The sequence below is a fragment of the Mixophyes fleayi genome, chromosome 7, assembly GCF_038048845.1.
Source record: "Mixophyes fleayi isolate aMixFle1 chromosome 7, aMixFle1.hap1, whole genome shotgun sequence".
In the NCBI taxonomy this organism is placed as follows: Eukaryota; Metazoa; Chordata; class Amphibia; order Anura; family Limnodynastidae; genus Mixophyes; species Mixophyes fleayi.
Genome location: NC_134408.1, coordinates 41,961,871 through 41,974,286, shown reverse-complemented (window position 1 = coordinate 41,974,286; position 12,416 = coordinate 41,961,871). Strand labels below are relative to the sequence as shown.

Sequence of the window (12,416 nt, the reverse complement as noted above, 5' to 3'; positions counted from 1 at the left end):
TGCAGAGAAATGAGCCTGGTTCTTCTAAGTTTTTTTTATAAATGGCGAATGTCCTATGTCAACTTCTTCATATTTTGTTTTGAGCCGTGGGTAAGGTTTTTCAATATGTAGTACTGCATTTTCATTATATGCATTGATATGACTCTTCAGTCAGTATTGTGTATTTAATGATGTCACTGTCAAATATTGGCACTTTCTCCAAATGTATATTACATTGATGTGCCATTTGAATAATATTTAATAAATCCCTTTTGCATGTAATCAAAAACATGTAGTTGTCTTCTTTTAATAACTGTGATTAAGCTAATACTTTTTCCAGCAAAGTCTTCAATGTACCTGTATATTAGTAGATGAACAGTGTTAGGTATTAGGCTACGGGCAATATGGGGTTATTTTGACATTCCTTTTAATGTTTATAAACAATAGAGCTTAGCCCAGTGTTTAAATGCACTGACCAACAATGGTGTTGGCAGACAGGTTTGGACTGTAGGAGTCCCTGCTTCAAATCCTTATGTTAGTTTCCATATACTGGTGAGGATATGTTACTTTATCTACTGTATGCCGGCACCAAAAATAGATTGTAACTTCAATTGATCAAAAAATGTTCCTGAAATACTGTGTGTGCATCATTCAAAATCTATGTGCTCCAAACAATGTAGGATAATACAAATGTGTTTAGTAAGTCTGTCCATGCTACACCCGGTTGGAATTCTGAGATGTTTTCATAACCAATAAAAATAATGTAATATGACTTGGTCCTAAGGAACTTTCTAATGTTGCCATTAGCTTAATGACAGACATTATTCATAAGAGGCATAGTTCTTATCATGGACAGAATAATGTATATAAACAAATACAGTGCACACAATTAACTTTACACATCAGAGATTCTTTATCTAAATGATCTGTGCTGTGTGTTTGCTGAAATTAGACTAACACTGCATCACATTTATTTATTTTAACAGTGCAATCAGCTGACACCTTCTACTGTCAGTTTTTAGTTCCTTCTATTGGAATATTCAACGCATTCTTCCGGTTATGACGCTGTCACATGGAGCCGCACCAGGGTAGCGGCACAACACATGGCATGCCTGGAGATAGGGACTGGGTAGATGTTGTACCAGGAAAGCAAGGTAGCTACAGAAGTGAAATAATGTACAGAGTTGCATGACAAACATAGTCTGATGGTCCACAACCGGGACATTTCAGAGTGAAATCAATCCAATCAGCCACAACAGATCAATAGCAAAATATGATGACCAGCACCAGTGGACAACCTCCAGGATCACAAATGGTGGTCAGGAAAACATTTAAGCTTGCAACCATGCTTCTAGAATTCATCTTGTTCAAAAGAGGAAGGTTATTCTGGCTCTTGGAGATCCTGAAAAATAATATAAAATCCACGACAACAGGGTGGATAATAGTGTATAATGTAAAGCACTCACCCAGTGTTGATGATATATACAATTTGGACAATATTGCACCGATGTCCTCCGGTGGAAATTAGATGTAGTAGAACTGGATGCCGTGTATAGTTTGTCAGGTATCCGTCCACTTGGTTTTCCCAAGTTTTCATCTCTTCAATTGGTTACTTGTGTTCTGTGCTCCTGTAAAACTTTCTGTGATGTTTTAGCCCCTTAAAATATCTTAGGCATTATTCAAATACCTGTAGAATCAATATGCTGAAAGCTAGCAGACTCCATGGTGTGATATTCCAGAAGGTTTCACAGGAGCACAGAACACAAGTAACCATCAAAGTGGACGAACTGTACACTGCATCCAGTTCTACTGCATCTAACATCCACCGGTAGACATTGGTAAAATATTGTCCAAAGTGTTTATATCACCAACACTGGATGAATACATTATTATCCCCCCTTTATTGTTGATTTTATATTAGAGTTTTGAGGATCCCCATGTGCCGGAATAACCTTCCCCTTTTAAACAGAAGATCAATGATACAGGAATCAGAATGCAACTACAAAAAAAAACAAAAACACTCAGGTCAGGACCGGGGATCGGGATCTAGAATAAGCAAGAACATTTCGTCATAGACCAGGTCAGAGATAACAGTGAACTGGCATTGGAGAGCACGTAGGAATTAATATATATCGACCAACAGGAAGCTTGTCAAAAAGTAGTTGTTAATGCAACTCTTAAGTCCTAGTCGTCAGAGAAATAATAATTAGAGCTGCATGATGTTCTTATAGTAAATGCAAGAACCCATGTTCAAATGTCAACAGCTGTCAGGAACAACAGTAATAATATTTTTTTACTTCCAAAATTTCACATATATATGCGGCACCTTAGCTTGTTCACATCAACACAATATGCAGAACTGTACTATGCCCAGCACGTTATCCATCAAATGTGCTCTGAGGCTGGATGGTTCTGTGACTGCCTGCTATGTGTAGCCTGTACAGGGTAAATCTTAATGATGGCCTTCCCACATTCACACACACAACACTTAGCCATCATGTGGAGCGGTTTTCTTCATTTTAACTCTTTATGACAGAAATATTATATCTCTGCTTGCATTTTTAAGTACAAAACCATTGTTATTTTAAAGGTAACCATTCAGAAATGCTAAAAAAAAATATTTTGCCCAGTTAAAAAAAAATTCCTGGGTACCACAACACTCCAGAATAACTTTTGATATTTGAAACTGCACTTAAAGGCATATATATTACTGCCATTTGTCATAGATGTTGTTTATATATATGACCTTCATTGGCAACATAAATCGCCAAGATAAACAAACTGTGGACTGCAGTGACTGTTTCTATGGCTACAGATGTTGCTAAGAGTTTCAGATATCACACACAAAATTTTGTCAACTGACAGCATCAAATATGTCTGAGTCTTTCAACCGTGGATTAAGGGTAGAATCCTATTTCAAATACTAGGAATTATTGCAGTAAATTTTGGTACACAAAATTAACGATTTCATCTGTCAAAACATTTTTTTTTAGTATTTTTGATGTAAGATATCCTTAAAGCCCCATTATAGCTCAGGTCACACCCTACCTGCCTCCCAAGATATTTCCAGTTATTACCAAATCCCCATACATGCAGAGAAGCTGAGAGCATGACTTATAAAGTGCTGCATTCTAAAGCTGGACCTGCCATACTCCTACCATTCTTCATCAAATAAACTATAAAGCTGAGCCTTGTCTGACCTACTTCTTCCAACAATACCTTAGGCATTATTTAAATGAGCTGCTGGAGTGGACTCCAAGTCCTGTGACGCTAATCCCATGTAAATATTCAGAACTAATCAGGAGCCTGTCTTGAAGGCTGGAATATTTGATGGTCCCACAGAAATGTTCTCTGCGGCGCAGTGAGCATGTTTCTGCTGGTAAATAGGATGTTCACACTCATTAATACTCATGAAGATTTATTCCTGCCAAGAGGATGGTTAACTTCATGAAGACAGACAAAGGTGAATTTTGAAAATCCATACAGGTATATTCAGTATATAAGCTCTCACATGAGCGGGGCCCTCCCTTCCCTTTGTTTTCATGTCTGCATTCATGTTGTCTACCTTTTACGTCCCTGTTTTATGTATGTACTGTTTTCCCTGCTGCAGATCAATGTGGTGCCTTACAAATTCATGATAATATTACAAATATCTATATATATATATATATATATATATATATATATATATATATATATATATGCCTAGTGGCGTGTGTTAGTCTGTCTGTGTGTGGAAAAAATAAAACCAAGCTGCAGCGCCACCTGCTGGGCAGAGTTATACACTGACCTACTAAATTCTTAGTGTATGTGGGGAAAAAAAATCAGAAAGGGCTGAAATTTGGTATACTAAGATGTTTTTAATTTGTTAATTTAATTTGTGAATTGTTAAAAGTGTTTATAAAGATTTAAAAAATATATATATATATTTCTTGAAGGAGAAGTGACAGTGGGGAGTGGTTGGTGGTTGCCGGGGGTGACAGTGGGGAGTGGTTGGTGGTTGAGGCCTGGGCTATGGCCCAAATGCATGACAAGAACCTTTTTAACACCTTAAGTAGCTTGATTTGACTAGAATGCATGAGTATCATGCACGGGTTAACTTGTATGTTTAATAGGTAGTTGTGGGTAGCCGATAGGTTAGTTTTAATAGCAAATCTGGCCCTGGTTCTGATTAAATAATCATTACAGTTCTGTACACCAAACAGTCTGGATCTTTCTGACTCTTCTGGCTAAGGTAACCATCAGTATTAAAACCATTTAAAAATCATCAGGAAAGTCTCCAATTGCTCCTGCATTCAAGCTTTTAAGATCAGAAGATGTTACCCAGGTGTAAGTGTAAATCTTATTTGGTGATAGATGTGGATGAAGACCTGAATAAACCTTCTGATCAGCTGTCTAACTCACTTCAGTTAAAGTGAGTAAAGTACCTGAACCTTAACTGTTATAGTTATTATTATAAATTATTATAGTTATAATTACATTGTTATTAAGCATATTTAACAAGGATGTGATACATATGTTCAACAATGACATGATCACACTGATGTGGTCGAAACCATAATATAGACAGGGTTGGAAAGTCGACAATATCAACATTGACAGTATTATTAGGTCGACAATTAAAATGTAGACAGTATTATTATGTTGACAATTCTAACGTAGACAGTATTATTTGTTCAAAATTCAAATGTAAATAGTATTATTAGGATGACAATAATGTCCCTAACCATATTATTCTGCCTACAATTGAATTGTCGACTTAATAAGTCTATAGACATTTGAATTGTTCATCTAATAATACTGTATACATTAGAATTGTCAACATAATGTTGTCAACTTTTTGAATGTTGACCAAATGAATGTCTAGACATCGGCTGCATACTGTTTAACAATGTTTAAGTGGATTGATGTACTTTGTGATGGGAATACACCAGTTCAGTCTCTTTACTAAACATACAAGTTAGTTTGATGTTCTGCATCACATAAGACTAAAGATCTCTCTACTGTATTCACAATACTAATTTGTGGTGCATAATTTTTATAACAGTTCCTTTGCTGTCAATGAAAGTGAACACAAAGAGAGGCCATGTGTTGGTCATAAGAGTCTCCAGGAACACTTCAGATTATCAGATTATCAAAGATAAATATCTATTGGTGCAGTAAAACAGGACAGTGGGTCTACCAGTAACCGATATCATTTTGCAACAAGAAAGTGCTGGGCAATGATCATGGGCCTGATTCGTTAGTGATCTTATCTTGTGCAAAAGTTAAGATGCTTATTTTAAGAAGAAACGGGGAGATAAGAGTGAAGTTAAGATGGATTTTCATCTTAACTTAAGAAATTCTTCACTTACGCAGTGGATTTTGCTTCTTATCTCCCTTTTCTGAGCATGCACAGAGTGGATTTGCTTAAGATAAGCAAAAAACGTCAGATAAGATCACTAATGAATCAGGTCCATATGATTATCAATGGTTCCTTCTTGAAATGTCTGACATGAAAGAATCTAATGAGCCGTCTCAAATCAAAGATCACTTGGGAATTCCCTAATGATTTCTTAAGCAAGAATAGAGTGATGTCCATGGGAAGTTCTTCAACGCATATGTTATGCTTGAGAACCCAGTTGTATCTAGTGGTGTGTCAGCCTACACAACCGTTAGTCTCAGTCCCACTTATGGAGTGTCACAATAAATATTGGTGTTTGGAATCGTGGGAAATCTTTTGTGCTCGCTGCTTAGTAATGTCGCTTCTCACTTTTGTTATTTCCCTGAAAGGGTCCTCCCACATTAAACTTTGGATGTAAGAGAGAAACCACATAGAACAAAAATAAACTATTGTATTATAGAGTCAGACCACCACAGAGTCAGACCACATATCTTGCTAACACAGAAAAGCTTATTGACTTGGACTAAATCTGTAGAGCATTCAGAGAAGTTTCCGCTATAGTGTTAGCAGTTTAAAATAGCAGTTTTCACAATCCACAGTGCCTATGTAATACCCTTACTTCTGGTATTTTTATTAAGTCGCCTATTTCTAATAAGTCAATTTGTACCATTGTATGCATTGTAACATGGTTTGTCCAGTGCAAAGTTCTCCATTTCTTTGCTTTGCTCCCAACTCAAAATCAGGCCCTATATCTTTTTCTTCCTGGATATCATGTGTACATGGCAGGTTTCTTTTTGTTGCTGCACTTAGTTTATAACACAAAACTGCTCTTTGAATAATGAAAGTGTGTCTCAAGCACAGAGCACAAGAAACCTGTTTTTTATCCCAGGGCAATGGAAAAAAAAAAGAAACTCTGATGATATAAATACTTGGCTAAATATCACAGAAGCAGCCCAAAAGGAAAAAGCAATGTAGCTGCTAAATAGGATGCAAGAGGTCGTGTACAAATCAATGCCATCTAAAGGTGGGCAACCCATTGAAGCCTTTAATTACTCTGATATTAGCATTTTGCTGATTCATGACACAGATATAGCAGCAACAAAGTGTGTTAGTTCTGTCTGGTTTGTATTCTATCACACGCATCAGCGAATATCTCCAAGGTGTTAGTTTTACATATCATCTCTTAACCACAAGCGTCCAGCTTTAAACCATCCTTATTTAACACATCACTTCACATGACAGCAAAGAATGATAAAAGTTACGCTTGATCAACTAAGTAAATTATAATAGCAGTAAAATTCTGGTTAGCACAATTACTGTGACTAATATATGATCATATCCGAAATATCATCTTGGCTTAATACAATGTAATTTTATTAGTAATTAAACACCTGGGCACCTATTCCAAGTTATTCTCGTCCTGCCTTAGAAAGCGGGGCATGGAGAAAATAAATCTGCCTATCTATTTTTGACTGTTTTAATTATGGAATCTTTGAATCTTCGATACATGCTGCGGTATGCAAAATGAACTTGCCATCTGCTTTCATTAAACCTAACACATTTCTTACAAACAAGAGCTGCCGAAAGTCTTGCTGTTCCAAGTAATCCCTAATGCCTAATATGTGAAAGGGTTTCTTTTCAATTATAAAAATAAAGCTCTTAAGATAAAATATTAAAAATCGTAAGTGTTAATGTCTAATAAACAAAAACTTTACCAACACAGCACTTAATGATTTTGCCTGTAGTAAGCAAACTCTGGGCAGATTTACCTAAACACTGTGATTTAGAGTTGTGTCCCACTCCCAACTCTAATTCTGTAGGCACATTTTAATTTTTTTTTTTAAAAAAAAATCCATATGGGTTAGGTTGGATGAAAAAAATAAGAAGATTCCAAGGAAGTCTTTATTAGGGAATGTACACTGAAAAAATAATTATGGGGCCAAAAATATTATATTCATTAACAATATTAACACTATACTATAATACTATATTAAGTAACCAATATTAATGATTCATTTATATTAAAGGGCCATTAATTTTTTAATATTTATAGGGCTAAAGCCATTAGTAGTTTATTATTTATAGGAATTTGTAACTATTGATTTGTTACATATAAGAATAGACAACAATATTTATTATAATTATTAATGGCTAACAGCTTATAGTGCAAACTTGCAAATACCTCCCTCCCCTTCTCTAAGAACCCATGCTATTCAGCATCAGGCACGGTCTTCCAGGGGGTCTTCAAAACAATTGGGCCCCTGTGCACCTAGAGAGGATCAGCCCAATGTTGACGAGCCCTGGGTCTCTCCTCATACTAGGCCAGTGGGTGTCAGGGCAGTCATGTGAAAATACAGTGCGCATTCACTTGTGGCACTACAAGCGCCAGCATGCAAGACCAGTCATGATCTGTGAGTGCATGTTCAGTGTTTAAATATATTATATTTATTTTTTACTGTTAAAAAATTAGCCTTTCAGCTTAAGATTATTAAAAAAATATGTAACTTATATAAAATGGTGTTTTGTTTTAAACTTTTTCAACTTAAACTTATTTAAATGAATAAAGTGTATTTTTTTCATTTTGGTTCTTGCTAATTATACGGATGCTTGAACTGCTGATTTCAAATCTTCTGCTTGTGAACTACAGTGGTGCTATGTTTTAATAAATCAATACAAAGTAATGTAAACAGTACTGAATTAGGAAAAAATGCTTTATTCCAAGAATGAAGCATTTTAGTGCTTCTGTTCTTATAAAAAATAGTTGATGACGGCATCAACAGAACAGGGAGTACCGCCTTCATGCTTTATGAATGGATTAATGCTGGTGGTAACCCTATTAATACATAGGGTGCAGTAAAAACAATCCCTTTAGCTGTCTCAAACACCTGTTTTCTCCAGTGAAAGGACTTTTCACACTTTGATAAATCAGCATGTGTTTTATAACTAAATCTACTTTTAAAGGATGGGCCGCTGCTCATGGGTCAGTGCTGTTTTCTTTCCCCCCTTCCAGGCTACAATTTTTCAGCCAGAACCTGTCTATTACAGTCTATCCTGCTTTGAGAGTATTGATGGTCAGACTATTATCAGATTGTCTTGCTTGCATTTCTATATTGTCTCCTTACAGACCTCATCCTAAGGTGAAACAGCCCATGTTTCCTGCATTGGTTTCTGCCCCACATAATGTCTTCAGAGTTGGAAAGTTGAAAAGTTTAACTATTTCTTCCACAAAAAATAGAACTAAAATAAAGCCATTTTTTAAAAAAATAGTTATTGTCATGTCACCATCCCCGTCGTGAATAATAATGAGGACGGAGGGGACAGCTTCCCAGAGCCCAAGCACAAGTTACACATGAGTTTAATTTTAGGGTTACATAGATCTGTAATTTATTTCTTCTTATTATTATTAACTTTTTATTTATATAGCACCTACATAGATCTATAAAATGGAGAAGCAGAGGTACAAAGCGTAAATAAGGACAAAACTCATGTAGTAGGAAAAGGAAGTGAACAGCACATGCATCTTCCATCTACCACCAGTGCCAGTCTGGTTACTCCTGGCTTCTGTCTAAAGCTGGGTACACACTGATGCAATTATCATGCAGATCACACTATTAAAGATTGTTTGGACAGATTTTGCAAGAATGTGTACGCACCCACTATCATGTTTTATTGTACCAAAACACATGGCATCTGTTGATTTGGTTTCCTAAACTGACTAAAAATCAGAATCAGAGATGGAGTGATGTTGGGCACATGTGGAAGTGTGTACACACTCACGACCAGCAGCATAGACAGATATCTGTACAGTGTGTACACTCACAATCTTTTGAGCAGATGGTTATAAGAGAACAAGATCACAGATCTGAAGGTAAATCGTGTAGGTGTGTACACATGAATCGACATACTCATCAGGACTTTCAGTCATTGGTAAAATTGGTACAGAAATAGCATGTGAAGTAAAACACAATAGTGTGTACCTTAAGTCATTTGTATCCTTCCCCTTTCAATAGCGCTTTCAGAAAATCCATCAGTGTCAGTGTCTGTGAATGGCCCTGGCCCCTTCAGGAAGTCTGTTAATATCCTCCTGCAGTGTATATGTCCGACCTACCTTCCACATACTTGCCAACTAGAGGGGTGGGCAAGTGCAGGCGGTACAAATTAGGTCATCACATATACATGCCCAGAAACTAGATTACCAAGGTTCTGCTATTTGGGGATACTGTTGTGTTACACTACAGTTTTAGCAACTGGTAGAGTTTTTTAATAATAATACAAAATGTGTAGAGCCTGTATTGGTAACAAAAATTTAAAGGTGCATAGTTAAAAAAAAAAAAAAAAGGACAAAAAGCCCCTCCCCCTTTAGTAGCCCAGCTAACCAGACCTACCTTTAATAGGGTAACATATTTGATTGTCCAGACATGCCGGTATTACACTGGACAATCTGATAGTGATGTAGTAGATTGCACAGATCCAGATGTGCTGGTATTACACTGGACAATCTGATAGTGATGTAATATATTGCACAGATACAGACATGCCGGTATTACACTGGACAATCTGATAGTGATGTAGTAGATTGCACAGATCCAGATGTGCTGGTATTACATTGGACAATCTGATAGTGACGTAATAGATTGCACAGATACAGACATGCCGGTATTACACTGGACAATCTGATAGTGATGTAATATATTGCACAGATACAGACATGCCAGTATTACACTGGACAATCTGATAGTGATGTAGTAGATTGCACAGATCCAGACAATGCGATATTACATTGGACAATCAGATAGTGATGTAGTAGATTGCACAGATCCAGATGTGTTGGTATTACATTGGACAATCTGATAGTGATGTAATAGATTGCACAGATCCAGACATTCTGGTACTACATTGGACAATCTGATAGTGATGTAATAGATTGCACAGATCCAGACATTCTGGTATTACACTGGACAATTTGATAGTGATGTAATATATTGCACAGATCCAGACATGCTGTTATTACATTGGACAATCTGATAATGATGTAATAGATTGCACAGATACAGACATGCCAGTATTACACTGGACAATCTGATAGTGATGTAGTAGATTGCACAGATCCAGATGTGCTGGTATTACATTGGACAATCTGATAGTGATGTAATATATTGCACAGATCCAGACATGCCGGTATTACATTGGACAATCTGATAGTGACGTAATAGATTGCAGATAGAGACATGCCGGTATTACACTGGACAATCTGATAGTGATGTAATAGATTGCACAGATCCAGACATTCTAGTACTACATTGGACAATCTGATAGTGATGTAATAGATTGCACAGATCCAGACATTCTGGTATTACACTGGACAATCTGATAGTGATGTAATATATTGCACAGACCCAGACATGCTGTTATTACATTGGATAATCTGATAGTGATGTAATAGATTGCACAGATCCAGACATTCTGGTATTACACTGGACAATCTGATAGTGATACAATAGATTGCACAGATCCAGACATGCTGGGCAAGCTGATAGTGATACAATAGATTGCACAGATCCAGACATTCTAGTATTACACTGGACAAGCTGATAGTGATACAATAGATTGCACATGCACGTTTCCAGGTTAACCAGTGTCCCAACATACTTGTCATTCGGGGTCATAAGCTGCCCTAGTTTATCATTGCCTCTGACCAAATCCTGTCAGATCCTGATCGTAAAGAAAAAGCCATACGTATGAAAACAACCAATTTGCTTTACCAAATCTACATGTGACTGAACAGCATAACAGTCTGTATTTCTCCTAATCCTTAAGGTTAAATATGATAGATCTATGTAAGTTTCAATGCAAACTAAAAAAAGAGAAAATAAAATCTGACTGTCACCAGATACAGAACCTATTTGCTATTTTAACTCTCACACAAGAATTTCAACATATCATTGTAAAATATTAAACCTTGCTGCCATCTGTTGGTGACTATAAAATACTTTATTGTTTTAAAAGCCTAAATGAAGCACAATTTAAAGAATATTAGCAAGGGCAAATGCAGGATTTGATAAGGGGAGTTTCCATGCCACGCAGCCAGTGGACATGATCAGCATGCAAGTAGGCATGGTTCATTTTAGATGTGCTAAGCTGCTCTCCAACTCTTCAAATCCCTTGAAATATATGGGCAATGCTGCGTGCACTACTGATAGGTGCACGCAGCTCTCCTTCATGAGCACAGCAGTGTGAAGCAGGACAGACTGGCCTGCACTCTCCTACCTGTTCTTGCTGCTTTCACTGCTTGTTGCTGTTGCTCGTGTCCTAAGCTCAGTTGTTGCTTGTCTGGATCCTGGAATGTTGGGTCCCTGTTTGGAAAAAGGACAGGTATATGAGATATAGAAAGCTCAGCAATGAGTGAACACTGTAGGGCTCCCTCCTTCTATGCAGTCCGACATTAAATCAAAATGACCCATGTATTATTATTAGTCATCCCTCTTTGCAACCAGTCCGACTGTAAATCCATTTCATTCACCTTTAATAAAAAGACCTATTTCCCCCAAACAAACCCAACATTAAATTAATAATATTCACATTTAATAAATAAACCTATTTCCTCACAAACATTAAATAATTATCATTCACTTTTAAGCAATAGCAATCATTCTCCCCAAACTCAACATCACATTCAATTATTAGCACCCAAACCACCCTTGCATTAAAATAATAGGCCCATCAAATTACCTTAAATTAAGTCTGCACCAACCCTACTATTAAATTAAATAGTCTCCATCATCAAATAAATATCCCCCATCAATAAATGAAATGCTCCCACCCACCATTAAATTATTAGCCCCCACTCTCACTCTACTATAAAATTAATATCTCACCATCTACAGTAGAATAATTCTGTAGCCATAGCTTTTAAATGAAACATACATACATACATACATACATACATACATACATACATAAAGTATAATTATTACCTGTTTTATTGTTTTATGGAGAGTACAATAAATCCAAATGCTGCAAGCTATATTTGCAAAGGAACTAATTAAACTTCTAC

General features: G+C 36.5%; 1 long non-coding RNA gene across 1 annotated transcript in view; it reads right to left on the bottom strand.

Annotated features, from left to right (window-relative positions):
* Window positions 1-12,416, bottom strand: part of LOC142098686 (uncharacterized) — an 81,823-nt gene that overhangs the window by 69,194 nt on the left and 213 nt on the right. The window contains exon 2 of the long non-coding RNA XR_012678391.1: window positions 11,630-11,715. This is a non-coding gene — a long non-coding RNA (uncharacterized LOC142098686). The remainder of the gene's footprint in view (window positions 1-11,629; window positions 11,716-12,416) is intronic.